Genomic DNA, 16,799 nt, shown 5'->3' on the forward strand with positions numbered 1-16,799 from the left:
TTTTCGTTTGTTTTTCCTGGTAGTTTTGTGTGAATTGAATATGAATCCCCACCATCTCCCACCCCTTTCTCTCTTCCACTGCTCTCTTTCTTTGTGCTGGTAAAGCAGACCCTCAGAGGCTGAGAGTATTGTTTAAGTGTGGGGCCTAATTAAGCACAAGAGTGAAATATCAGAGAGGGATCTGAGAGGAGTGAGGCTAGGGATGCCACAAGTATAAAGGGTTGGGTGTGGATGTGAAAGCTTCTGTCCACAGAGCAGAGTATGCATTTCACTAGCCTTGGCATCACAATCACCAGGTTGTGATTCAGTGTTCCTACTGCTTGAAGCCCTAGTTTGTATTCTTGTCCACTGCTTGATCAAAAATCCCCAATGGGCAGTCCTCTGCAGCTATCACTTTGGGAGTAAGCCTGGTTGGAGTTAATTAAATCTGAGCTAAGTGAAGCGGCAGAGTTGGGTGGGAGGTAACGGTCACCCATCTTCAGCTAGGACTGTAGAGTGTCCTGGCCAATGAGAAAGCAGAAGTGATGCGCTGCCTCAAAATGGCACAGCCAAATAGTTAAAGAGGACATGAGCAACATGCCGTTAAATTGAATGGGAAAGATCTTTAAGGCAGGGCGCTGCTCTCAGGCAGTGGGCAGAGCTGATAATTTCAACGTCTACTAATCACATAAATGCCACTGAGTGCTAACAGTACCTGAACCTGATGTTTTCATATTTTCTTATCTCCGCTGGAAATATTTAGTTGTTTTGATGTGCCTCTACAGTCAGTCATAAAACACTTAATGAAACAGACTTGCTGATTTAATGAGAAAGCACAGCGCTCACTAGTAGAAAAAAGAGAAAGAATTTCCAATAGATTTATGCAGTTTATCATGTATGCATCATGAATGTTGCAATTTCTTCAGTATGTCTCAGTGATTATCATTTTCACACACAATATAAAATATATATGTTTTCCAGCATTAATGGGCCAGGAAATTACGCAGAAAAAATACAGATTGGGATTTTGCTATTTATCCTATAGGTGGTATCCAGAAGTTAAAACACAACAGGAAACACTGTTTGATAGTTGTGTCTGAAAGCATCTCCTGCAGCTTAGCTTCATCATTAACTTTTTGTATATCAGTGAAAGAAGGAATGTATATATATCTAACTGCTTCATCAACGGGTGAACATGGAAATTATGTCTCAGTCAAATAGATGGTTTGTTGTGCTCTTCTGCTGGCAATTATGATCCGATGCTTACAATCCATAGGTTAAATTCAATCACTGTGACAAATGCACCAATACCATAAAGCCACTTCCATAGTAACAGCCTTACATTTCAGAGTGCATTTGCATTTTTAGATTTAAAGAACTTAGCTCATACCTGTATCTACTCCCAGCTCATGTTTATTGTTTGTTTACATTATGCCAATGGCAAAAACTCAAGTCAGTTCGTGCAGAAGCACAGAATTTGTGGGCTGATTGTACGACTCCAATAATCATGATGTCTTGTTTTGCTAGCTGGGCATTAGTTCATTTTCTGAATGTGGGAGAAACACCACACACCTTCCGAATTCTCTCACTGCTGCGAAGTAATGGGAAAAGCTTTTTTTGGGACAAGCGTTCGTAAAAGAACTCCTTAACATTTTAAGGTTTTCGAGTTTCTCTCGTGTCACAGTGACATTTCCAGAGAGGAGTCGCAGGTGGATGAGTGCATCTTTCAGTGGCGACCTAATCTCATCTGTAGGAGTGAATATGGCACAATGTTCCCTGCCACAGCTGATGGATCACATTGAGGAGGGCAAACTGAGGCTCGTTTTATCACAGTTTATATTACAATATGTTATTATTCCAAAGCTATTATGGACAAAAGATAACAGCCATCCAAATCTCAGATTTAGAATTTAGACAGTCTCAGAACTAATAGTGACCTTGGTCACTGTTAAACACTTCACTGTGAGGGATACACTTGGGGAACAATGAGAGGTTTCTTGTTTGTTCCAGTACAGAAATACAGAGATAGTCATTCCTCTTTTTGGCCATTACAGATAGCTGTGATAGTCAAGAAGCCAATGAAAAAAGGCAAAGAATGAGAGTGTCAAAGTGGTCTTGCCTTGAGGAGCGAGAACATGGGCTTGGAGCTGTAAGGTGTGATCCGATGACTGCTGAGAGCAAATCTACAGGTCTGAACAGTGGCCACTGTGTTGTCGGACAGGTAACTGTTCGGCAAATCAGATTTCTTTCTTTTCTTTCTTTTTTTTCCCTTACAGATGGAAGGTGTTATATCTCATAGGGGACAGAATGTCACAGAGAGGAAGAATGTTTCTTCTTTCCTCTAGCTTGTGGGAAACATCCACCTGGAAATGACAGTTATAAAGGCAGCATTGCATTCTTGAACCCGACTGTGTGAGATATGATAACTAAGCAGCAGCATTGCAAAGTGAGCATAGAAGGGGGCTAAAGACGAAGCTCTGAATTTTTTTTTTGTTTTTTGTCTCAACTCTTGCTGTACCCTCGTAACAGTTTTTATGTCTCTGGCTGTGTTTGTGTAATATTGTGAATAAAGACTATATTGATCTATGGCTGACTTATATCTAATGATGCCCATAATATAGATGACAATTTGATTTTTTTTTCTTAACAGCCTTTATAAAATCAGTTAACCTCACCTTTGGGAGCTGATAAAAGATAAGTATAAATTTCGTTAGCAGTGATAATCAATGCATTTGCAGGGAAACTGTCCTCATGCACACACACTAAACCTTTTATGTTTTTTTTTTTTTTTGTTTTTTTTTGGGTATGGGTTTTTTTGTCCTTTTCTTTCCTGTATGCTGACTAGATCCTACATATGGCGTGGCTTAGACTTGTGGAAGCTGTTATAGCTCATTGATTATCCATGATTTAAAAAAAAAAAATCTAACCTTTGAGTGTTTGGCTTTTGAAAACTGGCTAGCTGACTTGTAAAAGGAGCCACATCCGTTTTAATATTTTTCTAATGTTAGTTCATGAAGCTGGTCTTTTCTAAGTAATCTTTGAACTGTGCCAAAGATCCCAAATAAAACCTTTGGGGATCTTAGAGGAACTGAAAAACGTACATTAAATTTATGACTGAGGGTTGTTACTTCTTCACCATATTATATATGCAAAATATGTTTAATTGCATTCTTTCTGTTATTTCTAGTGTAACTCAAATGGTCAGTCAGCTAACATTGTGCTCACATCACAAGAAATAGATCAGTTAGGATGAGGTTTGTCAGGTATGTTGGGGCTTTGGGGCTTTATTGTATGGGAAAAGTATTTATTTATTTCCGGTATTGTTACTTATTGTCAGCAGGTTAGATTTGGACCCTCCCATCGGAGGCCCATATAACTGATAACAGCTGGTTATTTGCTCATATTATACCAGCTAATCTTAGGCTTGAGTATCCTAAAAATCACAGTTTCCCTCCAATAAACAGTTTGTTTACATTCTTTCATCATGAGACTTAATTCACTGAGCATCAGAGTCCAATAATGTTGCATCCCCTTCACAGACAGTTTCAGTAACACCAGCTAACAAAGCAGCTAACAGAGGCTAACAGCAGCAAGAATAGCAGTGCTTGCTGATTATTATTATTATTTTTTTTTAATTATAATTTATTTATTTTTCTATAGAATGTACTGCTGAGCTTTTGGGTTGTATTTTGTTTTAAAAAAGTTAAAATTAATAAATATATTTGGAATAGCAGTGCTTACTGATAGAAAATTTCAGCATATCCTCAACAACTCACCTCAGTATTGCTGTCATCGGTCAGAAGTGAGATACAATCTAAATTTGATGTTTTTGATCTCTCTTGGCTGACTAAAACATGATTGTCCTATAGCAGTCACCATAGCTAGGATTATGCACTTGATTTGGGAGGGGTACGAAAACAGAACTCAGTTGACGACTCTACTACCGACTAGTAGAGAAAATTTTACACACTGTAACTACAAAGAAATTACACATTCCATAAACAACCATCTGCCTGTGTGCTAATTACTTTGTGGCTACATGCAGAGTAGAGGGCAGATTTAACAGATCTGTGTACCCACAATCTAAGAAATCTGATATTCCTGCAGGTATCTCTCTCTTTTTTCCTTTCCTTTCCTTTCCTTTTTAGGCATGGTACCATAGTAATGATGTTTTCTACATCTATAACAGAGAGAGCTGGTTTTGCTTTTAAAATAATAAGTGAATAACGTATTATCTGATTCCTAGTGACAGCTTTAAAAAACATGAAATGCTCCAAAAAACAGTAAAAATAATGTCTCTGTTGATTAAAAATTAAATAAAACCAAACTGTTTTACAGAATTGCAAGAACACCTAGACCTACACTGGTAGCATTTGTTGGCCCAGGAGGGTAAATTGTTTTCAACACCATCCAATCCCCAATTTTCTACAAGGACAGGTTCAAAAATAGAAATAAGAGGTTTTCTTTAAAAGCAACAAATTTCTCTCCATACCAAATATATCAACCTGTAAATCTACAAATGTACAGATTGATATATTTGGTATGGAGAGAATTTGTTGGGATTTTTAAAATGTAGCCTAGGGGAAATTTGTGAAAGTGGATTAAAAATAGTAAGCACATTCTTTAACCAGAGACTACTAGCATCAGTTATTAAGCATTATTTTAGCAGTTGTTTATATTCAAGTGACAAAGCCCCCTGTGGCTGAAAGATTTGTGACTCTTGGTTATAAGAAACAAAGGATGAAATGCATTATTGGAGATCCCCAGAGTCTCCAGAGGAGGGAGGTTGAGGAAGCAAACAAATCATCATTTAGATGATTTGTCTTTCTGAGATGGTTGTACACTAAGAACAGGCTTTTCGATCCTGAGTTACTCCTGTCCACATGTCAGAGTGCTATTCTTATCAGTGTATCAGTATTGTGTATTTTCTTTATTCTATACAATACAATATGTACAACTTAGACCATCTTATAGGTGTAGAGATTTTAAAGTAAAATGCTCCATACAAAGGTAATTCTGCATGACATTAGACCTGTAAGCAGCGCTCATATTAACGCTAAGACTGCACATTTAAAAAGCTAGAAATATTGGAGAATATCAAATAATATACAATTATATACAGTATGTTCCACTTCTTTCAAAGCACTGATCAAATTAAAACAGCTTGTTTTCTGTGGATGTCTTGCTTGTGGCTCTTCCACACATTCCCATTTTGGTGATTTTAATGTGGTTTAAATTGTTAATTTCAACCTAAACTTTTATGACAAAATTGTAATATAAAACTTTTGTTTAACGCTACTGCATGAAGATTCCTTCTTCTAGTCATTCTGGTCAGTGAGCTTGTATTTCACTGGAATCCTCAATGCTGTCCTAACCCCACCTCTCCAACTTGTGGAGATCTTCAGAACACAGTTTTGCATGCTTGCTACTGAGCCTCATCATTTAAAAAAAAAAAAAAAAGGCATTAAATATTTATTTTGTGCCTGTCTTGGGTAATTTGGGGGCAAGACCTTGTCATGATTTACAAGAAAGTCTTGATTAAGGATAATTGTTTAGCTCTGGTGATTCTACTGGAACCTTTACTGTTTTCCTCTCCCCACCTGTCCATTTCATAGCTTCACATCCAGTAATATTTTGAAGAGAAACATAGTCTTTTGGGGATTTTTAGCACTTATGTACTTAGTGAGAAATTAGAGAAATGGCTACTGTTATTCAGCCCATGTCAATTACCAACTATTTTTTTCTTTTACTACAAAACCTTTATTGAATAGATTCACAATAAATTGCACAAGTATGTCTTCTAATATCCCGTGCCCTTTTATTCTTCATCAGTTTCATTTCCTTCCATGCCAAAACGAAGAAGGAAGATGCACTGCCAAATTAACAAAAATGAACAAATATTTATTTAACTTAATGGATGTAAACAGAAAGTCCACAAGTCGCTATCAAGTCGTGTAAGCAATGAAGGGACATGGTGCGTGTTGTAAGTGCAAAGGATAAAACAAAAGGAACCGGGCCAGGTGCATGATGTGGAGACTGCACAGGCATAGACACAGGCAAAGTGATCAGCAGCACGGGTCAATAAGAACGCAGATTTAAATAGCTGTGCAGCGCATTGGCAAGGTGTTCACATTTCCACCAGTCTCCCTCAGCTCCACCCAGAAATTTGCAACCCAGAATAGACCCAGCACCACCACAAGAGGTCCTGGGGCTGTGCTAGTATAATAATAAAGGCATGGTTCTGCAGTCATGCTTTTTAGAAATTTCCAAACACTTTTGAAGCGCTTTAAATAACTCAGCATGCCTCAATAACTTGAGTCAGTCTTTCGTTAGTGTAACTGAACTAAAAATTGAACAAGTCTGCATTTTTCAGCAACAGCACAGTCAGTCTGTCTGTTTGGTCAGACCGTGCCCATGATTTCTGTAGCATTGCATTTAAATGGGAGAACAGTTACATTAGAGCAGATTGCTAATGAGTACAATCTGTGTTTAATGATGAAACATAGATCAATGAAATTGCCCTAATTGCGTTATGCAAAATCTGTGAGAAAAAATAGCATACAAGGTGAAGCGCATAATTAAAGATGAAGTAAAATCCCCACAATATATTGTGCTTTCTTGTGGTAAAAACAGTCTCAGTTGGGGAAGCGGAGCTAAAATGTCACAGTGGATGTCAAATAAAAGGCCAAAAGCCTGTAAGTTCAGACACTTTTAGATATTTTCTCTCCATTCTTCTCTTCATTTTGTGCACAGGCACCGACATTGTGGTTTGATTAAGAGCTCCCCAGGGTTTGGCAGAGAGAAGAGAATGTGTTTACTACAACAGTTTTATGCCATATACAATGTTCAGTTTGTGGTCTTGATTGAGCCCAGTAGGCCTATCGAGATTGCAGCCTCTGCTCTGTCTAAACCTCTGGGGGTTAATTAACCAGACTAGGTAACTAGCTAGCAGCCTCTGATTGCATTAGCAGACAAACAGACCTATTGAATCTTCTTTGTTTGCTTGTAGTGGGTAGTGTTTGCAAAGTTTATTTGATGTTTTTATTTGAAAGTGCAAGAAAACTGAATAACTAATGCAGATGTTTTTTGGCTTTTTTTTTTTATCAATTTCGACCAAGTCAATTGTGGCTCAGTTTTCTTCATCACTGATACTTTTTTTTTCCCTCCAAGATAGAGGAAAACACACAAGATGAAACGGAGGATCGTGTTTTCTAAAGGACTATTTGTGGGTTAGTTTACTTTGTGGAACATTGGTATCAGATGGCTATTCACTGATTTACTGTGGTAAGACATCTTTACTTTATATTTTTGTAAAAAAAAAAAAAATTAAACAGAAGTATGTCTCCAATTTGTTAAGGTCACTGGAGTTAATTTATATAGACACTGCTTTTATAAGTTGTGTATTGCATTGCTAATCTTACAAGCACAAAACTTTGAATGGATTAATTTGTGAATATAATCTCCGACTGATAATAAAAAAGAGGGATGTGTCGTCAGAAGAAGTCATAGCTTCATTCATTTCAATGTAATCCTCTTCTTTTTTTTTTTGGATTGTGTACACGTTTACTTTAGATGAGGTGCTAAAATCATTCTGCAGCCTAATTTAGATGCCTGGAGTCCAATAATCCTCGTTTCTGCTCTGTGTTTTCTACTGTTTGTGAGATTTATAATATTGCTTTTATATTTAATGCTTTAAGCAGGGTTTTGGATTGCTCCCTTGGTTGCCTGAAACACTGTGCGCACCGCTGTGAGATTGTCTGTCTTCAGACAAATGCTTATTTTTTGACTCAGACACAGATGGGTGTAAATCCATGTCATCTTGTTAAATCTGTGCCAGTGACACCAAACTTTACAGAAACATCATGATGGCAAGTGCCCTTTGTGGGAAATAAGCTTTGTGTCTCGTTGCCTTGCTGTGCTTCCTCCGTTTTACAACATAATTTTTATGTGTAGTGCCCATCGTGTTATCTTATTACTCATATGTTGATGTGGAGCAGATGAAGAATAGGATGCTGCAGCAGGGAACAATAGTACACTGAGTCATTAATTCATCTTTTCTACATTCTACATACCTTTTAAACTGTAGTGTTTGTTTACATGAGTCAGACACCTATTAACATGTGACAAGAAAAATAACATTAAAAACTCTTTGAACAAAAGATGCATGTGTTTTTAACAGCAACTAAATGTAACTGAGTGTAAAAAAAAAAAAAAAATGCCAAGAGCCTTTTTTGGCCTTAAAACTGGGCATTTTCTGCATGTTGGTTTAGGCTTAATCTTCCCACTGTCTCCTGCAGTGAGGTGTTATGAGTATACAATGCTAGTCTGAAAGGTTTCACCAGAATGCTGAGGCTTAAGGAAAAGAAGAGCATGATTCATCTTGTTTGTAAGCCAAGCCTCTATTAGGGCCAGAGTAAGAAAAAGGCCTTGGCTATAGCTCTTCCACCCAGATGCTCCGTAATTGCTTTCGGCTGCACCTTGAGAATTTGATGAGTCAATTCGATACTTTTGTTTGAGTGACTGAGCAAAAACTAAGCTCTTACGGTGAAAGCGAATTATCACAGCATCATTGTGGAAAACACAAAACTGAAGGCCATGGGGTGTGTGCAAGACATCAGGAATCCTTCATTTTGAACAGATAATTGCTTTCATATGCATTAATGAAGGGAATAAAAAGACACCTGCTGATATTATAATTCATTAGTTTTGAGCTTTTAAGAAGTTGTACATACTCAGCTCATGCTGATAACAGGTCTTCAGGTTTTCCATTTTTAGCAACAGGTCAGTAATGAGTAATTTATTGAGCTTCGCCTTTTTCAGGTTAATGTTTCACTTAGTTCACACGCACTTTTAATAAGGATCATCTTAACACTGAGGTGTGGCCCCATGTCTTGTCCGTGTAAATCTTGGAATAGTGTTTGTAAAGGTGTTGACTAACAAAGCACACATATAATTAATAATTCACTGATGTCGGCTTTCCACGTAACACCTTTTAGCCTCAACCCTATAGTCACATTTCTGTGGCTATGGTATTCTCATGCTAATATGACATTAAGGTGGATGACACATTTAATGAATCCCCTTAAAAGCTGATTTCTTAAAATAAAATAAAATACCCTCAGTTGCACAAGGCTAAATAACCAGTTCTTCACAATGTCACATCTTCTGGCCTCCAGGGATCATAAAAATGCATACCTTCTTGATTTTGTGGTCTGCTTCATCAGGGTAATTTATATTAGAGAGGGCAAGACAATGTTTGCCTTTCTCTTAAGCTATGGGTAATATTTTGAATTAAGATGTCTTTGTGTTTATCACAATTCTTTCTGGCCTGCTACACAGAACAGGGCTGCCACAGCAGTGTCTTAAAGTGTAAATATGTAAATTAGTCATTAGAATAAGACCATGTACAAAATATACCACAAAGCTAGTCATGCTCACTGTCAAAAAGTGAAGTCCCATTATTGTAAGATTGACCTTCTTTGCATGTACAGATGGTTGTATTTTGCATTTATGACTCAGTGACTGAGTGATCACACAAGCTCAGTGCTTTGTTGTGTTGTTTTAACTTGCACCCCCTAATTATAAATAATTTCCATAATACCCCCCTTCACTCTTTGTCCTTCACTGCACTTTGCACCCCTGTACAGACTGCAATGTGCAATCTCTAACTGTGAAACATGTGAGCATCCATCCATCTCTCCATCCATTTTCTTCTGCTTATCCAATTCAGAGTTGCGGGGGTGGTGGTTAATCCTAAATTTCCCATACTGCAGGTGTGAATGTGCGTGCGAATGGTTGTTGGTCTCTCTGTGTTAGCCCTGCGACAGACTGGCCACCTGTCCAGGGTGTACTCTGCTTCTTTCCCTATGGCAGCTAGAAACATGTGAACTAGTAATAAAACTAGAATTCTGTATGAGAAACCACAGACAGTTCTCCTACTAGCTCAACTAAATATACTGACTTTTGTCTAAAGAAAATAGGTTTTAAGTACTTCAGAAGACCCTTTAGATTTGCCAGATCATATAATGGGTCTTTGTCATTCAATATATGAGATGTCAAATGTGACCCAATCTGGCAAAAGGAGTCAAGTAGCAGGGGCTGATTCTTATGCCAATAACATCTGAGTGAGTGCGCTGCATTGTGTGTCATTTCCAGGTTCACGGGATGTTCTCAGCAACAAGGAAGAGACTGCTTACTTTTGAGCGCTTGCACGTGCTACCAGTGATGCCATTAGTAAAATTACATTGCATGTTTAATATGCAAAGTAATTTTAATGATAGTGAAATATATAAAATGTGAAAAATATGTTGTTTTACATTACAAACAATGTGTCTTTTATAAGAATAGTAATTTTTAAACCCTAACTTCATGCATCAAAGCAGTCATCTTAGTTGATCCATTTGATAATAACAGGGGACCTGTTTTAGGGATCCTGGCCATGTGGTGCACATGGACATTTAATAATTAATTGCTGGAAATTATACCTATTCAGACCATCTGGACGATAATTTGGCCACAGTAGTGCCCTCTGGCTGTGTTGTCATGCCCCCCCCCCGATAGACTGCAACCAATAACCTTTTCCCCTGAATTTTTTCATCTTCGTGACATTGTCCTTGGAAGCAACCCTGCAAACCCTTCAAACAAGTACAGGATTGTAATGTTATTTTTAGCAAAGATGATTGTGCATACTTACACTGGAACCAAAAACAGATCAGTACTGAAAATGCTTCAGTTCACTCAGGGCTAAGTTGTTGTCCGGTCTGGGTGTCTGTTTCTTGAAGGATAATATGTGGTTGAGGGAAAAAAACACAAACTAGAATGTATTCATAGCAAATGAGCAAAAAATCTGTTTTCTCATACCACCATGGATTTGGCTTTTTGAAATGATGCCAATAAAATAATGTGGGGGTCCTGCAACAACTGCAGCAATGGCAGAGAAGTCATTTCGTCAAGAAGTTGTTAATTCTTGTGAAATCTTTCTAAATATAGATAAGCTTTAACAAGGTATGGATTTAAGTTAAGGTGAATATTATGAAAATGTTTAAAATGAGAAATTTGTCACCGTTGACTTGACTATGAGCAACTTACAAACAGAAAATGTAACATCGCATTTGCAGGGGGATGATGACTGCAAAACATTTTTAAAAACATAGAGATGTTAAACTAATTGCTTTATGTTCATATTGGCCCACCCTTTAAAGTTTCAGATTGTTTGGTCAGACACATTCACACCAGTGGCCTGCTGGAGGTCATTTTGTAGGGCTCTGGCAGTGCTCACCCTGTTCCTCCTCCAGTCCTGCTGATGGGTTAAGAACCATCTACGGCCCTGCCCACCTCTCCTAGAGTAACTCCTGGAACCTCCTCCATGCTCTTGAGACTGTGCTGGCAGACACAGCAAACCTGTGCAACCTCTGTAGGGTCCAGGTATTGTCTCATGCTACCAGTAGTGACACTGACCCTAGCCAAATGCTAGGGAAAAATATCAGTGGCCTCCACCTGAAAAACCATTCCTGTTTTGGTGTTTGTCTCATTGTTCCCACTTTAAGTCACCTGTTGTTAATTTCACTGACATAAATTTAAATTTAACAGTTACATGACCTGCGTTGGCCGTTCTAATGTTACGTTCACAAAACTGACTAAAATGAAAAAGGCACTAGAGCAGGTAGAAGGCAGAAATGGGTTACTTTAATACACTTAGTACACAGAAGCATAATAACAAAAAACAGTTAAGGAGTCCAGGTTTAAACAAGCAAATGAACAAAGTTAAATCCAAATGAGCGTCAATCAAATAAAAAAAGAGAAATCAATGAGGAAACTGAAATCCACTACGAGCAGCACCAACACTCATGGAGAAACATGGGGGATAATAGGGGAAAATGTAGAACGAGAGAACAAAAGCAGGCAAACTTGACATCTTAGAGGGAAAGATGCAGGATTATATATGCACAGAATTATTTAAGAAACCATGAAGTCAAACTACTGAGGGTTAGGTACACGGTCAAAAGCACAGATAAACACAGTTAAGTAACTTCAAAATAAGCACAAAGGAAAAAATAGAAACATTGAACACGTATTTTTTTTTTTTTTAAATGAGAGATGAACTCACTTAAGAATACAAAGGAAGAACAACCAAGAAAAAAAAAACTAGCAGCAACTCCATGGCAAAATAAGTGTCATGGCCGGGGAGGAAACGGGCAAGGAAGGGCAAAAACGCAGGACTCCAGGGGTAACTTAAAAGGGCGTTTATTCCACCGGGGAAACACAAAAATACAAAAACCTTGGAAGGGAGGCACAGGGAGACGAAGGGCAGGCGCAGGGAACACGGGAACACAGGAACACAGAAACACACGGACACACAACGTCAACGACGCGACAGAGAACAAATGAAAACTGAGGGCTTAAATACACAATGGGTAATCAGGGCAAGAGGAAACAGCAGGGAACAACAGGTGAGGCAAATGAAACTAATTACACAGGGGAAGCAAAGCTAAACACAAAGCACAAGGAAATCACATTGGCAAAATAAAACAGGAAGTGATAAACCAAGGAACACGCAGACAAGTCACAACACTGGGAACATGACAAACATACAGGGAGGACAAACTCAGGAAATAAACTATTAACACAAAACGCTGGGCCAACGGCCCAGGACATGACAGTACCCCCCCCCTCAAAGGCCGGCTCCCGACGGCCAAAACCAGAAACAAAACCAGACAAGGGCGGGAGGCGGGGGACCAGGAAGGAGGGCCCGAAACAAAAACAGCCAGGGAGCAAACAAAGTCAGGAACAAACCCAAAAACACAAGGAAGCACTGGAGCAAGGGAAGAGCACAAGGGCAAAAAACAATAAGCAAAAGGAACAGAACAAAGAAAAGCAATGGCACAAGCTGAATAACAGTCCAAAAACCAGAGCAAAACATGGGGATGAGAAAACAAAAAACAAACGTATTAAATAAAAAGCGACAGCACAAGGCCGGAGAGCTCCAATGTCCAAAACAGGGGGTCAAAACAAGGAACAGTTCAGGAGCTATGACAAAACAAAAACAGCAGGGGAAAAAACAGTCCACAGTTCAGGGGAGTCAGTGGGAAATCCAAAACAAAAAACACACAGGACAGGAGGCCGCAGGGGCCAAGGGGCCACAAAGCAAAGTCCCAACGAGGGAGGCCGACCGCGCTCCCAGCGGCGGCGGCGACGAGGACGAGGAGGAATCACTGGAGGCCGACCGCGCTCCCAGCGGCGGCGGCGACGACGAGGGGAAGTCACTGGAGGCCGACCGCGCTCCCAGCGGCGGCGGCGATGGGGAGCAGGCACCGGAGGCCGACCGCGCTCCCAGCGGCGGCGGCGGAGACGAGGAGAAGACACTGGAGGCCGACCGCGCTCCCAGCGGCGGCGGCGACGGGGAGCAGGCACCGGAGGCCGACCGCGCTCCCAGCGGCGGCGGCGACGGGGAGCAGGCACCGGAGGCCGACCGCGCTCCCAGCGGCGGCGGCGACGGGGAGCAGGCACCGGAGGCCGACCGCGCTCCCAGCGGCGGCGGCGGAGACGAGGAGAAGACACTGGAGGCCGACCGCGCTCCCAGCGGCGGCGGCGGAGACGAGGAGAAGACACTGGAGGCCGACCGCGCTCCCAGCGGCGGCGGCGGAGACGAGGAGAAGACCCTGGAGGCCGACCGCGCTCCCAGCGGCGGCGGCGGAGACGAGGAGAATACACTGGAGGCCGACCGCGCTCCCAGCGGCGGCGGCGGAGACGAGGAGAAGACACTGGAGGCCGACCGCGCCCCCAGCGGCGGCGACGACGAAGACACACCAGAGCCGCAACATGCCCGGACTCCCCTGAGCCCAGGGCGGTCAAGGACACAGGAAACTCGGAAGGTCCGAACCGAGCGGGACCCCCTGGCGGCTCGGACTGAGCGGAACACTCCGAAGACTCCGGCGGCTCGGACTGAGCGGAACACTCCGAAGACTCCGGCGGCTCGGACTGAGCGGAACACTCCGAAGACTCCGGCGGCTCGGACTGAGCGGAACACTCCGAAGACTCCGGCGGCTCGGACTGAGCGGGACCCCCTGGCGGCTCGGACTGAGCGGGACCCCCTGGCGGCTCGGACTGAGCGGGACACTCCGAAGACTCCGGAGGCTCGGACTGAGCGGGACCCCCTGGCGGCTCGGACTGAGCGGAACACTCCGAAGACTCCGGAGGCTCGGACTGAGCGGGACCCCCTGGCGGCTCGGACTGAGCGGAACACTCCGAAGACTCGGACTGAGCGGGACCCCCGGGCGGCTCGGACTGAGCGGGACCCCCTGGCGGCTCGGACTGAGCGGAACACTCTGAGGACTCTGGCGGCTCGGACTGAGCAGGACTCTCCGGCGCGGAGCGCTCGGACTGAGCGGAGACCCCCATCGGCTCGGACTGAGCGGGACCCTCTGGCGCGGAGTGCTCGGACTGAGCGGGACCCCCTGGCTCGGACTGAGCGGAGACCCCCATCGGCTTGGAGTGAGCTGAGCCCATGGGCTGAACGGGGCCTACATAGTGAGGCACCGGATGCGTAGGCTGGGACCGCGGAACAGGGCACACTGCTGCTTTATTGAGCAGCAGGGGCTGCTCGAGGAATAGCCGAGGTGCAGGGGACTGCGTGGAAGCAGGCCGGGAGACGACTGGCCGCGTGGAAGCAGGCCGGGAGACGACTGGCCGCGTGGAAGCAGGCCGGGAGACGACTGGCCGCGTGGAAGCAGGCCGGGAGACGACTGGCCGCGTGGAAGCAGGCCGGGAGACGACTGGCCGCGTGGAAGCAGGCCGGGAGCGAGAGAGAGCAGACTGCGTGGAAGCAGACCGAGAGCTAGGGAGATCTGGCTGCGTGGAAACAGACCGAGAGCTAGGGAGATCTGGCTGCGTGGAAACAGACCGAGAGCTAGGGAGATCTGGCTGCGTGGAAACAGACCGTGAGCTAGGGAGAGCTGGCTGCGTGGAAACAGACCGAGAGCTAGCTAACACTGGGGCCTGAGAGGGAGCTGACACAACTGGAGCTACAGAAGGAGCAGGAGCTGAGGGAACTGGGACCAAAACCGAAGGAACTAAGACAGGGGCTGAGGGAACTGACTGAGAGGGCACTGAAACAGCTGACACTGGGGACCGAGGAAGAGTTACTGGAGCTAGAGCTGACTGAGGGCGAGGGAGAGCGACTGGAGCTAGAGCTGACTGAGGGCGAGGGAGAGCGACTGGAGCTAGAGCTGACTGAGGGCGAGGGAGAGCTGCTGGCTGCGTGGGAGCAGACTGAGGGAGAGCCGACTGCGTGGAGACTGACTGAGAGCTAGAGAGAGCTGACTGCGTGGAGACAGACTGAGAGCTAGGGAGAGCTGAGGCTGAGGGAGCTGATGCGGGGAGAGCTGGCTCTGGGGAAGGTGAAGCGGGGAGAGCTACAGAGGCTGACTGAGACTGAGCGGTGGCTGGAGCGACAGCTGACTGAGACTGGGAGGTGGCTGGAGCGACAGCTGACTGAGACTGGGAGGTGGCTGGAGCGACAGCTGACTGAGACTGGGAGGTGGCTGGAGCTACAGCCGACTGAGACTGGGAGGTGGCTGGAGCTACAGCTGACTGAGACTGGGAGGTGGCTGGAGCGACAGCTGACTGAGACTGGGAGGTGGCTGGAGCTACAGCTGACTGAGACTGGGAGGTGGCTGGAGCTACAGCTGACTGAGAGACAGGCTGAAGAGGCACTGTGGACGACACTGAAAACTGCTGTGAAGGCTTGGACCTGGCTGCCCCCACCCGCGGAACAGGAGCGGGCGCAGAGGTCAGCCCGTCCGTGGCTGCCTCCCCCCGCGGAACAGGAACGGGCGCAGAGGTCAGCCCGTCCGTGGCTGCCTCCCCCCGCGAAACAGGAACGGGCGCAGAGGTCAGCCCGTCCGTGGCTGCCTCCCCCCGCGAAACAGGAACGGGCGCAGAGGTCAGCCCGTCCGTGGTTGCCCCCACCCGCGAAACAGGAACGGGTGCAGAGAGCTTCACAGAGGCTGGCGGAACCTGGGGCTCCTGGAGACGAGCTGGCATCACAGCAGACAGGGGCGAGCGCGACCGTGGGGGAGCGCGACGATGCCGGGTGCGCTGCTTCCTCCGCTTTCTGTTGGAGTGGGAGGCACGATTCTCTGCATCCAGAATGTCCACTAGCAGAGGAGAATCAATGATTTCTACATCTTGCGGCAGCCAACAGAGGTCGGGCTGCGCGACGGTGGAGTGGGAAAAAGTCTCATCACTTGCCGCAATAATATCGAGCCCGGTGGTACTCACGGAGGTGGTGGCCTGTGCGTGAAGCGGTGACAATGTCCGCGGCGTTATACCGCTCGGGTCTTGGGGAGAGGTGAGTGGAATGGAAGATGGCAGGGCCGGAGAGCAAGGCAGTGCCGGTGGCGATGAGGGGCCATGGAGAGGAGGAGACGAGGATAAGCCGTCTGGCTGCAGGAGAGGTGCATTAGTGATGGCTTGAAGAAAAAAATTTGAGTCCCTGCCCTGGACTGGGCGGCCAATATTGTGCAGTTCATATTGTAGGTTCTTTCGGAGCATGATTATTGAATGGGCAAGTGAAGCGGTGTCAGGATGGGTGAGGAGCCAGGTGGAGGACGAAATAAGTCCACAACAGAAAGCTAATTGTATTAACCGGTGGTGACTGGTGGGGGCCTGAACAATTCTCTCGGAGAAATCCTTGAGCTCCTGGATCTTCTCTTCTTGCTCAGAGAGGGTCCTTATATCTGCGGGGTCCATAGTTTGGTCGCGTCGTTCTGTCATGGCCGGGGAGGAAACGGGCAAGGAAGGGCAAGAACGCAGGACTCCAG

This window comes from Archocentrus centrarchus, chromosome 10, assembly GCF_007364275.1.
Source record: "Archocentrus centrarchus isolate MPI-CPG fArcCen1 chromosome 10, fArcCen1, whole genome shotgun sequence".
Taxonomy (NCBI): Eukaryota; Metazoa; Chordata; class Actinopteri; order Cichliformes; family Cichlidae; genus Archocentrus; species Archocentrus centrarchus.